At 27.7% G+C, this 11,401-nt stretch overlaps 1 protein-coding gene across 2 annotated transcripts in view; it reads right to left on the reverse strand.

Moving 5' to 3' along the window:
- Positions 1–11,401, reverse strand: part of LOC108693081 (patatin-like phospholipase domain-containing protein 3) — a 20,523-nt gene that overhangs the window by 5,477 nt on the left and 3,645 nt on the right. The window lies entirely within an intron of this gene.

Raw genomic sequence — 11,401 nt, forward strand, 5'->3', positions numbered from 1 at the left:
TTATGAACATTATATGTACTTTTATAAAAAAATGTTTAATTAAGTAAGTTAAATAGTAAGTTAGTTAAAATCCATATACATTTACCATAATATCTAATCAAAATATGTTCGTAATGTTTCTTGCGGTGAAAAAGAAGATGAATCATGCAATAAGGGATAATTAACGATAAGATATCGCCAAATTTATCACTAAAATATCAATTGGCATTGTCTTCAATAAAATATCGGATAAAAAGGTTTTAAGAGAATTATATTGGGTTGTCCGGAAAGTTGTGTCGACTAACTTATATAATTTAATAAATGTATAAAATTTAAATTTTCTGCGTTTCAATTTTCCTTCAACATCGGCACGAACTTTCCGGACAACCCAATATTAAAAGTTTAATTAAGAATTGTATATGTGTAATTTTATCAAATCTTATTGTTAGTATCTGACTGTTAATGATTGTTAGAATTAATCTAACAAATGAATATAATTAATAAAAAGATCGTATCTCTCTTATCTCTTTATTTTAATTAGTTTTATTCTTGTTAGATATTTTATTGAAATTCTTAATTAACCACTATGCTGCAGTTTATGATTCATACTCAATGAACAACAACGTTTCTATTACTAATGAGATATTCGCTTTCTATTAATTTATTGATCTTTTTAAACAACAGAGATTTTTTTATAAGATATCGTTAAAAAAATATCGTTATAAGATATCGTTAAAAGTGTTTCGAACTATTCACTATAATTATCAAAAAATCTTAAGTTTTACAATCAATGTAAAAATACAACACGAGTCGTAGCTTTCTTTGAATATTCACGATATAAGTGAAATACGAAAGCGAAGTTTTAAAATGTTAATATCACAAAAGTTTTAAAATGTAATATCAAATGTTGATGTTACGTATAAAATGAAACGATGTTGAAAAATACTTAAAAATATGCTGTTTTTCAAAATTATCGCAATATTTATGATACATCAATAATAAATATAAATAAATATAAATGTTTATTTTAAAACTTTACGCACGTTCTTTTGTTTCTGTGGCATTATTAGCTTCAAGCCCAATTCAAGAGACAAAATCTACGTGAAGAAAAAAAGAGTGATAAGAGAAGAGAAAAAATATCGTTGCACGTGTATTATCTTCTGATCGACTACACGATATTTCTTATTGAAATAATGTTTCATGATCTCTGTGATCCTTGAGAAATTATCTATTACAAAAAATCGCGGAATGACGTATGAAACATTTTATGCAGTGACGCCTACGGGGGGTATCTCGTAATTTATAATTAAGTCAAAAGGTCAAAGGTTAAAATCGCTTATGAGATATTTCAAATCAAAACTCCACATGGATTATTTAATACAAATTTAATACAAAAAATTAATATAAAACGTACTTGAATATCTCTTCCGCGCAATGAGATTTAAATCTATAAGAAAAGCAACACAGTAATGATCTCAGTTTAAAAAAGGAGCAAATATACAAGGATAATTTTCTTCAAGTTCAATTCTTAGTTATTTTTTTAAATGTTCGCGCGTGACAGAGATATATATCATTCGCTACATAACTCTGAACTTGTAATTCTTAAGTTATCTACAAAAAAAAATTTTGATAAGAATTTAATATCTTGAGTGAAAAATTTAAATTCCTCTACAATTTTTTTCTTTTATTCTTCTATAATTAGTAGATCAAATCGTTACATCAAAATCGCATTAAAAAGAGATACAAAATTTTAATGATTTAAAATGATTCAAAACATTCAACTGAAAATTCTTTTTTATACCGTTATTGTAACAAATGATCGTTTTAAACATCTCCGGCTTGTATTTGGATAATCTACGAATAAACACTTATGAATTTTCAAATTTCGCTGCCAATGCGATGGCTGTTGCACACGCTGCAAATCTCGCCGAGATAAGCACGTGCGTCTATGTTAAGGTTCGCGTAATGTTGACGTTCGATCAGGCGCGCGCGCTTGATCTTGGAAAAGAAAAAGAAAACAAGTCATTCTCTGATATAGCAATTATTTCGGATTTCTTAATTCCTATGCAACGTCATATGGACCGATAAAACAATCACCGAAAGACGAGAAAGAAACAAATAGAGAGAAATAAAATAGTCGCGTAAGGGTTATCAGATGATGTGCGCAAATGTTGGGGAGTCAGCGCGAACCGATGTAAAAGTCAGCGTATCCGTTACGCAGCTTAACCGATAGATAGGAAACAGCGTAGCTTTGTTCGCAATATCTCTCATGCTCGGCCGTAGAGATACGAACGAGAGCTGACATCACGTGTCGGAATCGTTCGCAGTTCTACGGCGCGCGATCGTTATGCCATCCACAGCGCAGAAAGATCAAGGAGAAACGATGACACCATCAGGTTTCAGCCAGTTTGGATGAGACTTCTTTCTTAAGGATCGAGATAAAAGCTGAAATGCTATTGTGATATTAAATGATAAAACTGCTCATTTTTAGAAAAATATAGGCTGGTATTCACAGTTCATTCTTATTTTAAAATCGTCTTAAGTTAATGTTTTATGATGCAGCTCTGTGATTGGTATTCATAGATCGGTATATTAATAATCAGTTCTTATTTTAAGACTGTCTTAAGTAATGTCTTAAGATATATACTGTCAGATATCAAACGAACAATAGTAAAGTCCTAAATACACATTACAAATACGAGGCAACAGCGATAGCGACAAATGCTATAACACATTATAACATATTACAAATTTTATACTTATACTTAATAAAAACAAAGTTTTTCTTTTTTATTTCTTGTAATCATTCCTTTCTATAATTTGACTTGCTATGTTTGGAATAAATGATTGTGATCTATGAAATCAGAGATTAGTCACTTGACTAAACAACGAAGTGATAAATTTCCGTAACTTCCAGACAGTAGAAATATGCTCATCTTCAGACTCACATAGAATTTAATTTCAAATTGTCGCAATACTTTGTCAAGACATTTATCTACGAAAATTATCTACGAATTTACTGAAGATGGTTTGAAGAAAACTGAAACGTCCAAGATAGTTGTACCGACAATCATTGTATACCTTTATATTATGTAAATATTTTTTAATAATTATAATTAATTAAATATTAATTAAATAATTTAATATTTAATAATATTTTATTGCGCACCAATTTCCGCGCTGTGCTCATTGCCCGATATATTCCATATAATAAAGTCATGTTAAGGAGAAAACATGTAAAATATTAATTTACTTTCGAATTAGTACAAATGCAGTTGCGTTAATTTTTGCCCTTGTGTTGTTTTTTTATGAATCTGCTTAAATATTAAATTAGTAGCGCCGTTTTCTTGGAAATAAGATATAATGTAGAATTGTTTTTGATAATACAAAATAGTACAAATTCAATCCTATTGGTTTATTTATATTATTTTCATTTTTTTTCTTTTATTTTGAATTGGTTCTACCAGCTTAATATTAACCGCCACGATTTTTTTCGAAATGGCACACGATACAAAATTATCAATGGTACAATTTAGTACAAAATAAGTACTAAAAATTCCGATAGATCCGATTTGATTCTGCCTATTTGATCCTGTTATATAATTCACAATGAATTATTTAAACATCGAAGATCTTTTTTTGACCGGTATAGACTTCACACAATTGATATCGATTACGTTTCTCACATTTACAGTCTAAAATAAGATTTCTATTAATTACATATTGCTTATTTCTATACTATTCCTATCACTGTTCTCTCGCTGTTGCCTCGCATTATATTTATAGGGCTTAATTTGAATCCCTCGAGTAAAATATTTTTGTTATTTTTAATTTCATGTGTACTGAGAAAAAAAACTGCTATTTCAAAAAAACATCAGTTGACTCAACTAAATGTAGCCGGTCATGAGTTATCAAGGAAATATTTATTGATTCAACCAAATATTTGTTAATTCAAACAAATAACATATTTTAAATTATAAGATTTTGTTAATCTAAATATATAAATATTTGAACTAAATAATCATTACGAACTAAATGCATTTAGTTAAGTTAATAATTTTTTTTCTTAGTATATGTCAAATGTAAAGCAATTAATTTCTGTGATTGAGTTGCTTATTTTCAAAATAAATAAACGTTCATATTAATATATCTACTTAATTAATAGACAAACTTTTGACAAACATTTCTTGAGTTAAAAATTTAACTCCATCTTCTTTCTTTAAATTAATGACATACATATTGAATAGAAGCAATGGCAACTTCTAGAAATAATAAAAAAAAAAAACTTAATTGAGCATAATTTGACAATACTTATGAATTTAACAGTGTATAGCTTCATGATTATTTTAATATCTTAAGACTATACTTAAGACGTCTTAAGTATAGTTAGTTAAGTATACTTATTTCAAGATGAATAAATAAATTTAATTACGATATCATATATCAAATTATATATAATTTGATAAATATTCGTATAATATGAAAGATAATATAATTATTCATCGTTATCCAATGACATTGTCTAATCTTTTGCAATTCGAATTATTTCTTCGCAAATGAGCAAAAATCAAATATTTTATTTTCAACTTCATCTAATCGGCTGGAGTTTGGCATCAATCAAAGAATGTTTTCCTTGGAAAAATTTATGATTATTCCAAATATAAAATCCACCCTAATTACAATCGCACAGATTCGCATTGAAGAATTAGGCTACTGCAACGCCGAGTAATTCGACATAGAGAACTACAAAGGATTTTAAAACCCAGTTTTTCATTTTCGGGTTATGTACTTTTATGATTTATATAGACTTAAACTCATTTCACTTAACCTGATTTTAAGATTTTATTTACTTTAAGATTTTATTTTTCTATAAATTACTAAATTGGTTTTATAATGGTAACTTTAAAATAGTTATTCAATACAAATCATCAGTTTAGTGATTAATCTATAACTAGAAAAATACAACTTTTACATTTCATCATTAGATTAAATCTAACCATAGACTGCGTTCGGAACGTCGCTCGAATGCATTAAATGTTAAACAACGATAGATGAATCCGAGACATCGAAGACAACCGAGTGACATTTCCGAACACAGCTATAAGTTATCACAAAATAAAAAATCGGACTATTTATATTTTCTGAGACTCGATCTCGATGTTGGAATCAGAGCTACAAATCAATTCCAAATTATTCATTTCTAAAAAAAAATTTCTAAAAAAAAATGTATTAATATTGAATTATATAAATTAAAGAAAATTTCAGAATACATTTTTCATGCAATTATCATTCCATTATATATAAGTTACAATAGCAATAAATTTTAATTGCGTTGAATATAAATTGAGCAGTTATGAATGTGATACGCTTATAAATATATTATGCGAATATAACAAAAAATGATAATTTATGGGTTATGTCATATACACGTAATGAAATGTAACAAAGAATATTGGAAATGATCTTTGAGATCTTGGAAAGTAAATATGCTAGTAGGCTTGTAAATTCATTCCCGTCGACAAGAATTAATAAATGATAGATGCATCTTTCATTGAATGTGCATAAAAATCGAGGAATTGAATCATTCATCAAATATAATGTATTCGACCTATGAACGCGTTCATCATTAACTAACCGGAACCGTTATTTATACTGGCAAATCGTATCGTACTGATCTTTGTAAACTTGCTATAGCCCGAACTAAGTAAACCGTCTGAGATCTATCCGGGATCTTATATAATCTCCGTCACATTTATTTTTTGTGATCTTATTTAAACAATTTTTTTCACTGATAAAACTTCGATAAAGTAAAAAAGAGACTGAGCTTTTTTCTCTCGTCAGAAGCATCCATGAAGAATGATCTATAAGAACCGGTTCCACTAATAAGATTAATTTTAATCAATTTATTTTTTTCTCTTTTTTTACTTTTTTTTCAATTCTAGGAATCAGAAAATGATAAATGATAAATTAACTAAAATTGAAATTAATCTTACATTTATTGATGAAACCGAACACTAATGAACTAAATTTAATTATCAAACATTAAGAAATTAATGACTAACATAATCTTAGAAACGTACATATAATAATAATAATGGTAGATCTTAAAATTCTAACAATTTAAAATGGACGTTAGTTATATTCGCCAACTCGATTTTTTAAAAGAAAAAAAATTTTATTATTATTTCAAATAAGACATAATTATATTTAAGTAATGTATTAAAATAATTGATATAAAGATCGCGTTAGAGATCCTAAAATGTTAACGATTTAAAAATAAACATTAGTTATTTACCGATTTGACATTTTTGGGGAGAGAAAAATTTTATTGCTTCAGATAAAAAATAAATGTAATTAAGGATATTAAAGTAATGGATACAAAAATAAAGATAAAGATACTTGATATGATTACTAATGTGTAAAATGATATGTAAAATTCACGAAGAAGTTTTCCAAGACGACATGTTACGTTTCTATTTCTGCAAAATAATTTATTTATTATCTTTTATTAAACGATCAAAGGGTACAGATAAATATCTGTTTAATCCTAAAAGTAGAAAAAAATGTTATGCATCTACGCGACTGGCGCAGATCATCGGCGCAGATTATTGGCAATAAAACATGCCAAGATACAAAAAATATTGAATGCATGCGCGATCTTTGTCACTGCACGTGAACAATAGCACGTCTGACCATTGTGTATCATAATTAGCAAAGTAACAACAGATATACCTGCATGCAGAAATATTCCTTGGACTTTAAACTTTATTGTTAATCTTTCAATAAGCATCGCAAACAGGTAATATGTGCAGTCTGCGATTTGTGATCGATTATATCTATACAGTGCATTATCGATACTATCTAGTAAAAATGAAGATAAACGAATTATTGTGAAGGCATTGTTCCATTATCACGACATTGTATTGTTCGATTTATGAGTTATTTTTACAATCGATAATGCAAGTATAATTATAATAACTTCGCTTACCATGCAGAATAACTGATGATAAGAAAGCTACTAACACATTAATTGTCGAATATAAGTCAATTCATAGGCCGATATAACATCGGAAACAAAATTATTTAATTGTTAATATACTGACTACCAAACACAAATTAATTTCTGTTGATGATCTATAAATAGAAACTTTATTTAGTTATTCATCAATTCTATTTTTTTGTGAAAAATATAAATTTTATTGCAAATTTTAAATAAAAAATAAATATTATAAACATAAATGTTATAAACATATAATTAAGCAGCATATTAAAATATAAAAATGACATTGGAAATACAATTATTTAATTATACAGTGGCATATTAAATGAATTTATTCATTTTATTGTGAATTGAGAGATATATTTCAATTTATAATAAATTATCAATTAACGCATACTTGCAAATCGATTTCTTTACGAAAAAATAATAAAAAAATATACCGTAATTAAACGATTCATCGTCTCACTCTTTTCATTATTACTGCATATCACACATACTTTAAATGAAAAACGCATTAATTCATGCATTTTAATTATTTCTTATTGGCATTAACCGACTAAGATCACTTTACGGAACGTTGGAAAAAATATGTGAAACATCTCGCATTTTCTTTCATTGCGTTTTATCACGCTGATAATGAAGCTATGAAGTGCTATAGTTAATACAATATACATTTCGCACTTCCTACACCTGCTTCCCTCGAATTTATCAATTTCAAGAAAAGTCTTTGTTTCCACAACGACAAACATCGCGCACGATGTAATTTTGACTACTTTTATCAGATAACAAATTATAGGGCGTATCGGCTTGTTGTTTAATAAAAACAACGGCCAAATCATCGATAATTACACCTTTATCATGGCACAGATAATATCCGGGCGCAAATAAATATCGAGAATCATCGATACTTATCGCCGAAGTAATCCATCAATTCTAGTAAATATTTGACTGTATACTTAGGATTTCCATGAGTATCTCATATCACATATCTCAAAACATAGCGTCATGATTATTCAATCATTAATATTCAAATCGGCCGATCTATTAATATATATAATCTCTGATAAAATGCCGGAGCATGTTTGTCAAATCTTCCTCAACGAGGAAAATATGTTTTCGATTTCAGATAACTGCAATGCCTTGACTTCGAAACGAAAGGATCTGCATTTGTCGCTTCCTTGGCTAGAAATAGCGCAGTGAAAAGTGTTGTAAGACCACTATCGTACAACAATTTCCTTGTAATAAACGTATACAGTCGTAACCCAGTTCCACTGACATATTTATAGGCGAGAGAACCGATCAGAGATAACATCTAATCCTTTCTATTTGCCGATTTGCGTTGCATGATCATTTTGATCGTCACTTATAAAGGCACGAAAACATATTTGTCTCGATCAACTTATACGATGCACGTCACGTTATGGACATATCTGTCTATGACCTTGTTGCGCGAGAACGGAAATGCGTAACTGAATTCTATGAAAGTAATACGCTTGACAATAAAAATTAAATTATTTTAAATTTTAAATTAGTGTTTAATCATCGATTTACGAAGATTTCGAATTTGGAAATTAATTCGTTACTTGGTCCAACTAATTCAATAATTAATTAAAGAATTAAATTAATATAGAAAAAAACTCAAACTGGATTAAAAAATTCAAATAATAGAAAAGTAAAGATACCAGAAAAGAGTTATGAGACAAATTATGTTTCAACGCTTAAGTATGTAATAAACATTAATAACACTAATAACAAAAAAAACCTACTCATACTAAATGGTAAAAAATGATTTATAATATGTTATATGTATATATACTAAAAAATTATGTCAACATTATTTTTTTTTAATGTATTAATTAAAAAGAATGATATAACAAGAATGATAAAATTTCGTATAATTCAAGAATTCATTAAAATTTCTAATCAATTAAAATTCTAAAATATTTAATATGTTGGTTACTTTATATTTATTCGCTGACTAATCGAAGCAATCTCTCGAAATTATATGTGAGTCTATAAATTTTTTTATACAAAATGCTAAAATGCTGCACAATGACAAAAATTGTCGTTTTAAGAAATAAATGAGCAGAGTTTTTACAGAATATTAATGTAAATTCATAATATTATTTGCGAATCGATTCTCAGATAAAATACAATTACTCAGTGAAAGACAAAGAAAGATGTTTTTTCAAGTATATGCCAAAGTATCTGCCAAGTTAAATCTTATTAATGAATCGTACGTCATCTCGTCAAACAGCATCTTTTAATTGAGCTCAGATTACGTTTGCAGTATGCGTAATTCGTCTTCGTAATTAGGACTTACATAAGAATGCAGCGTCGTTTGACCTCGCCATTACACTCGCATCCGCGTCAAGAAAATAATTTATAATAAGCTCGCTGTGTTGTACATACTTACATACATATAACATTGTGTAGACGTAACACTTTGTGCGACTTAAACGAAACATTCAACACCTCGCCTCTCATTCAACATCTTGCGATGCTTCGATTTTCAAAATTAGAATTTTTAACAAAGAAGAATATTAAGGGCCTTTTTTTCTATGTTTCCCCAAGCGACATCACTCGATTCTACTTGAATAATCATTTAATATGATAATATCGTATAATTTGTACATCTTTTTCATTTTAGCTGAAAAAATGTCCAAACTTAACATCCTCCTTTGTATCATCTGTACAAATAAAAAAATTGAAACAACGATTGAAAAATAAATGATAAGTAAGAATATGAAATCAAGTTATGAGAGACAGATTTATTTATTTTTTTATCTTACATGTATCTGTGTATCGTAGATAAAATAATAAAAAGTTTAATCCCATTTCTTTCTGATTATAATTTACACTAAGCAAAATATTTGGTTGAAAATAAATAAATTAGAAGATTAAATCAATTAGAATTCCGGTTATCTCAACTAGAATTTTAGTCGATTTAAGCAGAAAATTTTTTTGTTAACTCTACTAAAATTTTAGTTGAGATAACCGGAATCCGATTGATATAATCAGAATTTTCTGATTTGTCCATTTTCAACCAAATATTTTTTCAGTGTATAATTTACAACAAAATTAGAGTTAAAACACGCTCGCTTGTGCGCCGCACAATTTCAGCGTAATGTATCATTGCGAATGCATAATAATGTGAAATAGTGTGTAATAGAGAGCACACAAGCGTGCTGTTTATTTCGCTTCTCATGATAAAGATGACACGCTTTAGCTTTGCGAGGAAACAAAACATTTATGCGATAAACCACGCGTTAACACCCCGCGAACTCTGGACACTTCAATGCGGGTGCTAAGCATGCGATCTATTTACGCGAAACCAATGCTTATTAAAGATGATGACTTTTACGCAATATTTTGCGAACTATTTCAGAAATTTTGTGAAAGTGTGTCAGAGATAAGTCACGTACTGATCGGAATTTTTAAAGGTGCTTCGCGAAGATTATTGCAGTATAATTGCCATTTTATTATCGTATTTACACTGCGCACGTTTATCGATAATAAATAACACATGTCATGTAACATAATATTATTGTGACGAAATGAAATATAGGAATGAATTGTTATTCAGATTTATAACAGAAATTCTTAGGAGATAAGCTGTCATACCTTTTTTTTCATATTTTATCTTATTAGATCTTATTAGATTTATTTATTTTACAATAATTTATCTCATTCTTTCTTTTTAATTTTTGTCAAAAGCTGTTAAAAATTTCAAAACATCTATTAAAATAGCTATTTTTAAAATAATCATCTACTATAATTAATTAAATTTAAAAGATTATATTTAAAATATTTAAACAATTATTTAAACAGCTTTTAAAATTTATTTCAAGCCCATTAAAAAATAGTCTTTTAAAAATTATTTAAATTTTTCTCCTAATTTACAAGTATAAGTTAAATATATGGAAAAAATGATTTTGCTAAAGTATCTAAAAAAGTAGATATAGATTTGAAAATAATTTTGTTGGACCATCAAAATAATTATGTATATAGGAAACTCAAGTACGATGAGCAATGTTGCAATTGGCATTTTAACAATCAGCTTGAACAATTCATATAGTTATTTTGATGGTCCAACAAAATTATTTTCAAATCTATATTCAGCTAAATTTTTAGATATTTCAGCAAAATAATTTCTTGCATGTCAAACAAGTATTTTTTTCATAGATAAAAACTTGCGATGTAAAATATTTCTTTCAGTATTACATTTCCCTGGAAAATAAACAATATATTGCAACATTTCGAAAAATGATATAACTTCATTTCCCGAAATATTGCAATATATTGTTTATTTTCCAAGAAAATGTAATACTGAGAGAAATATTTTCTATATTCCTCCATTATTTTGTTGATATGTGAATTACAAAAATTTTCTTAGTAATTAAAATTAATAAGTTTCTTAAT

The sequence above is a fragment of the Atta colombica genome, unplaced genomic scaffold, assembly GCF_001594045.1.
Source record: "Atta colombica isolate Treedump-2 unplaced genomic scaffold, Acol1.0 scaffold88, whole genome shotgun sequence".
NCBI lineage: Eukaryota > Metazoa > Arthropoda > Insecta > Hymenoptera > Formicidae > Atta > Atta colombica.